Here is a 7,116-nt window from a genome sequence, read left to right on the forward strand (position 1 = left end):
TGCAACTGTAATGCTTTAAAATGATGCATAAACTATTGCCCTAGCATGAAAACTGTCAAAGTTATTTGCAACCATATCGGAACCTCAAATTACCGCGTTTCTAAACATAGAACATAGATGGATTCTACCGATCCATCAAATTGACCATTTTTTAGACGAACACATTATGCCACAAATGATATACCAAATTAAAGTGCAATCATAATGCTCTAAACTGATGCATAAATGACTGTCATAGCATGAAATCTGTCAAAGTTATTCACAACCATATCGGAACCTCAAATTACCGCGTTTTTAAACCTGGGAAAATAATTCTATCGATCTATCCAATTGGCCATCTTCTAAAAATACATTATGCAATAAATTATATACCAAAACAAATGGCAACTAAAATGCAATAAAAAGATGTATAAACGACTGTTATAACATGAAAACTATAAAAGTTATTTGCAACCGTATCGGGGCCTTAAATTACCGCATTTTTAAACCTGTACCAATAAATATACCGATCTATCCAATTTTTGTAAAAATACATTATGCCACAAATTATACACAAAAACAAAGTGCAACTGTAATGCTTTAAAATGATGCATAAATGACTGTCATAGCATGAAAACTGTCAAAGTTATTCTCAACCATATCGGAACCTCAAATTACCGCGTTTTTAAACCTGGGAAAATAATTCTACCGATTTATCCAATTGGCCGTTTTCTAAAAATACATTATGCAATAAATTATATACCAAAACAAATGGCAATTTTAATGCTTTAAAATGGTGCATAAACGACTGTCCTAGCACGAAAACTGCCAAAGTTAATTGCAGCCATATCGGAACCTCAGATTACCGCGTTTATTAAACATAGAACAATAATTCTACCGATCTATCAAATTCACCAATTAGTAAAAACACACATTATGCTACAAATTATATACCAAATTAAAGTGCAATCATAATGCTTTAAAATGAAGCATAAATGACTGTCATAGCATGAAAACTGTCAATGTTATTTGCAACCATATCGGAACCTCAAATTACCGCCTTTTTAAAGCTGTGAAAATAATTCTACCGATCTATCCAATTGGCAATTTTCTAAAAATATATTATGCAATAAATTATATACCAAAACAAATGGCAACTATAATGCAATAAAAAGATATATAAACGACTGTTATAACATGAAAACTATAAAAGTTATTTGCAACCATATCGGAGCCTTGAATTACCGTATTTTTAAACCTGTACCAATAAATATACCGATCTATCCAACTTTTGTAAAAATTCATTATGCCACAAATTATACACCAAAATAAAGTGCAACTGTAATGCTTTAAAATGATGCATAAACTATTGCCCTAGCATGAAAACTGTCAAAGTTATTTGCAACTATATCGGAACCTCAAATTACCGCGTTTTTAAACATAGAACAATAATTCTACCGATCCATCAAATTGACCATTTTTTAGACGAACACATTATGCCACAAATGATATACCAAATTAAAGTGCAATCATAATGCTCTAAACTGATGCATAAATGACTGTCATAGCATGAAAACTGTCAAAGTTATTCACAACCATATCGGAACCTCAAATTACCGCTATTTTAAACCTGGGAAAATAATTCTACCGATCTAATAAATTGGCCAATTTGTAAAAACACACATTATGCTACAAATTATATACCATATTAAAGTGCAATCATAATGCTTTAAAATGATGCATAAATGACTGTCATAGCATGAAAACTGTCAATTTTATTTGCAACCATATCGGAACCTCAAATTACCGCCTTTTTAAAGCTGTGAAAATAATTCTACCGATCTATCCAATTGGCAATTTTCTAAAAATATATTATGCAATAAATTATATACCAAAACAAATGGCAACTATAATGCAACAAAAAGATATATAAACGACTGTTATAACATGAAAACTATAAAAGTTATTTGCAACCATATCGGAGCCTTGAATTACCGCATTTTTAAACCTGTACTAATAAATATACCGATCTATCCAACTTTTGTAAAAATTCCTTATGCCACAAATTATACACCAAAATAAAGTGCAACTGTAATGCTTTAAAATGATGCATAAACTATTGCCCTAGCATGAAAACTGTCAAAGTTATTTGCAACCATATCGGAACCTCAAATTACAGCGTTTTTAAACATAGAACAATAGTTCTACCGATCCTTCAAATTGACCATTTTTTAGACGAACACATTGTGACACAAATGATATACCAAATTAAAGTGCAATCATAATGCTTTAAAATGATGCATAAATGACTGTCATAGCATGAAAACTGTCAAAGTTATTCACAACCATATCGGAACCTCAAATTACCGCCTTTTTAAACCTGGGAAAATAATTCTACCGATCTATCCAATTGGCCATTTTCTAAAAATACATTATGCAATAAATTATATACCAAAACAAATGGCAATTTTAATGCTTTAAAATGGTGCATAAACGACTTTCCTTGCACGAAAACTGCCAAAGTTAATTGCAACCATATCAGAACCTCAGATTACTGCATTTATTAAACATAGAACAATAATTCTACCGATCTATCAAATTGACCAATTTGTAAAAATACACATTATGCTACAAATGATATACCATATTAAAGTGCAATCATAATGCTTTAAAATGATGCATAAATGACTGTCATAGCGTGAAAACTGCCAATGTTATTTGCAGCCATATCGGAACCTCAAACTACCGCGTTTTTAAAGCTGTGAAAATAATTCTACCGATCTATCCAATTGGCCATTTTCCAAAAATATATTATGGAATAAATTATATACCAAAACAAATGGCAACTATAATGCAATAAAAAGATATATAAAAGACTGTTATAACATGAAAACTATAAAAGTTATTTGGAACCATATCGGAGCCTTAAATTACCGCATTTTTGAACCTGTACCAATAAATATACCGATCTATCCAGTTTTTGTAAAAATTCATTATGCCACAAATTATACACCAAAATAAAGTGCAACTGTAATGCTTTAAAATGATGCGTAAACTAATGCCCTAGCATGAAAACTGTCAAAGTTATTTGCAACCATATCGGAACCTCAGATTACCGCGCTTATTAAACATAGAACAATAATAAAAAACACACGTTATGCTACAAATTATATACCATATTAAAGTGCAATCACAATGATTTAAAATGATGCATAAATGACTGTCATAGCATGAAAACTGTCAAAGTAATTCACAACCATATCGGAACCTCAAATTACCGCCTTTTTAAACCTGGGAAAATAATTCTATCGATCTATCCAATTGGCCATCTTCTTAAAATACATTATGCAATAAATTATATACCAAAACAAATGGCAACTAAAATGCAATAAAAAGATGTATAAACGACTGTTATAACATGAAAACTATAAAAGTTATTTGCAACCATATCGGGGCCTTAAATTACCGCATTTTTAACCTGTACCAATAAATATACCGATCTATCCAATTTTTGTAAAAATTCATTATGCCACAAATTAAAAACCAAAATAAAGTGCAACTGTAATGCTTTAAAATGATGCGTAAACTAATGCCCTAGCATGAAAACTGTCAAAGTTATTTGCAACCATATCGGAACCTCAGATTACCGCGTTTATTAAACATAGAACAATAATAAAAAACACACATTATGCTACAAATTATATACCATATTAAAGTGCAATCATAATGCTTTAAAATGATGCATAAATGACTGTCATAGCATGAAAACTGTCAAAGTAATTCACAACCATATCGGAACCTCAAATTACCGCCTTTTTAAACCTGGGAAAATAATTCTATCGATTTATCCAATTGGCCATCTTCTTAAAATACATTATGCAATAAATTATATACCAAAACAAATGGCAACTAAAATGCAATAAAAAGATGTATAAACGACTGTTATAACATGAAAACTATAAAAGTTATTTGCAACCATATCGGGGCCTTAAATTACCGCATTTTTAACCTGTACCAATAAATATACCGATCTATCCAATTTTTGTAAAAATTCATTATGCCACAAATTAAACACCAAAATAAAGTGCAACTGTAATGCTTTAAAATGATGCGTAAACTAATGCCCTAGCATGAAAACTGTCAAAGTTATTTGCAACCATATCGGAACCTCAAATTACCGCGTTTTTAAACATAGAACAATAATTCTACCGATCCATCAAATTAACCATTTTTTAGACGAACACATTATGCCACAAATGATATACCAAATTAAAGTGCAATCATAATGCTCTAAACTGATGCATAAATGACTGTCATAGCATGAAAACTGTCAAAGTAATTCACAACCATATCGGAACCTCAAATTACCGCCTTTTTAAACCTGGGAAAATAATTCTATCGATCTATCCAATTGGCCATCTTCTTAAAATACATTATGCAATAAATTATATACCAAAACAAATGGCAACTAAAATGCAATAAAAAGATGTATAAACGACTGTTATAACATGAAAACTATAAAAGTTATTTGCAACCATATCGGGGCCTTAAATTACCGCATTTTTAACCTGTACCAATAAATATACCGATCTATCCAATTTTTGTAAAAATTCATTATGCCACAAATTAAACACCAAAATAAAGTGCAACTGTAATGCTTTAAAATGATGCGTAAACTAATGCCCTAGCATGAAAACTGTCAAAGTTATTTGCAACCATATCGGAACCTCAAATTACCGCGTTTTTAAACATAGAACAATAATTCTACCGATCCTTCAAATTGACCATTTTTTAGACGAACACATTGTGCCACAAATGATATACCAAATTAAAGTGCAATCATAATGCTCTAAACTGATGCATAAATGACTGTCATAGCATGAAAACTGTCAAAGTTATTCACAACCATATCGGAACCTCAAATTACCACCTTTTTAAACCTGGGAAAATAATTCTACCGATCTATCCAATTGGCCATTTTCTTAAAATACATTATGCAATAAATTATATACCAAAACAAATGGCAATTTTAATGCTTTAAAATGGTGCATAAACGACTGTCCTAGCACGAAAACTGCCAAAGTTAATTGCAACTATATCGGAACCTCAGATTACTGCTTTTATTAAACATAGAACAATAATTCTACCGATCTATCAAATTGACCAATTTGTAAAAACACACATTATGCTACAAATTATATACCATATTAAAGTGCAATCATAATGCTTTAAAATGATGTATAAATGACTGTCATAGCATGAAAACTGTCAATGTTATTTGCAGCCATATCGGAACCTCAAATTACCGCCTTTTTAAAGCTGTGAAAATAATTCTATCGATCTATCCAATTGGCAATTTTCTAAAAATATATTATGCAATAAATTATATACCAAAACAAATGGCAACTATAATGCAATAAAAAGATATATAAACGACTGTTATAACATGAAAACTATAAAAGTTATTTGCAACCATATCGGAGCCTTGAATTACCGCATTTTTAAAACTGTACCAATAAATATACCGATCTATCCAACTTTTGTAAAAATTCATTATGCCAAAATTATACACCAAAATAAAGTGCAACTGTAATGCTAATGATGCATAAACTATTGCCCTAGCATGAAAACTGTCAAAGTTATTTGCAACCATATCGGAACCTCAAATTACCGCGTTTTTAAACATAGAACAATAATTCTACCGATCCTTCAAATTGACCATTTTTTAGACGAACACATTGTGCCACAAATGATATACCAAATTAAAGTGCAATCATAATGCTTTAAATTGATGCATAAATGACTGTCATAGCATGAAAACTGTCAAAGTTATTCACAACCATATCGGAACCTCAAATTACCGCCTTTTTAAACCTGGGAAAATAATTCTACCGATCTATCCAATTGGCCATTTTCTAAAAATACATTATGCAATAAATTATATACCAAAACAAATGGCAACTAAAATGCAATAAAAAGATGTATAAACGACTGTTATAACATGAAAACTATAAAAGTTATTTGCAACCATATCGGGACCTTAAATTACCGCATTTTTAAACCTGTACCAATAAATATACCGATCTATCCAATGATAAATGACTGTCATAGCATGAAAACTGTCAAAGTTATTCACAACCATATCGGAACCTCAAATTACCGCGTTTTTAAACCTGGGAAAATAATTCTACCGATTTATCCAATTGGCCGTTTTCTAAAAATACATTATGCAATAAATTATATACCAAAACAAATGGCAATTTTAATGCTTTAAAATGGTGCATAAACGACTGTCCTAGCACGAAAACTGCCAAAGTTAATTGCAGCCATATCGGAACCTCAGATTACCGCGTTTATTAAACATAGAACAATAATTCTACCGATCTATCAAATTGACCAATTTGTAAAAATACACATTATGCTACAAATGATATACCATATTAAAGTGCAATCATAATGCTTTAAAATGATGCATAAATGGCTGTCATAGCGTGAAAACTGTCAATGTTATTTGCAGCCATATCGGAACCTCAAACTACCGCGTTTTTAAAGCTGTGAAAATAATTCTACCGATCTATCCAATTGGCCATTTTCCAAAAATATATTATGGAATAAATTATATACCAAAGCAAATGGCAATTATAATGCAATAAAAAGATATATAAACGACTGTTATAACATGAAAACTATAAAAGTTATTTGCAACCATATCGGAGCCTAAAATTACCGCATTTTTGAACCTGTACCAATAAATCTACCGATCTATCCAATTTTTGTAAAAATTCATTATGCCACAAATTATACACCAAAATAAAGTGCAACTGTAATGCTTTAAAATGATGCGTAAACTAATGCCCTAGCATGAAAACTCTCAAAATTATTTGCAACCATATCGGAACCTCAAGTTACCGCGTTTTTAAACATAGAACAATAATTCTACCGATCCATCAAATTGACCATTTTTTAGACGAACACATTATGCCACAAATGATATACCAAATTAAAGTGCAATCATAATGCTCTAAACTGATGCATAAATGACTGTCATAGCATGAAAACTGTCAAAGTAATTCACAACCATATCGGAACCTCAAATTACCGCCTTTTTAAACCTGGGAAAATAATTCTATCGATCTA

Source organism: Lucilia sericata, unplaced genomic scaffold, assembly GCF_015586225.1.
Source record: "Lucilia sericata isolate MDLA Ls3-8-SP2 unplaced genomic scaffold, ASM1558622v1 Contig001077F_arrow, whole genome shotgun sequence".
NCBI lineage: Eukaryota > Metazoa > Arthropoda > Insecta > Diptera > Calliphoridae > Lucilia > Lucilia sericata.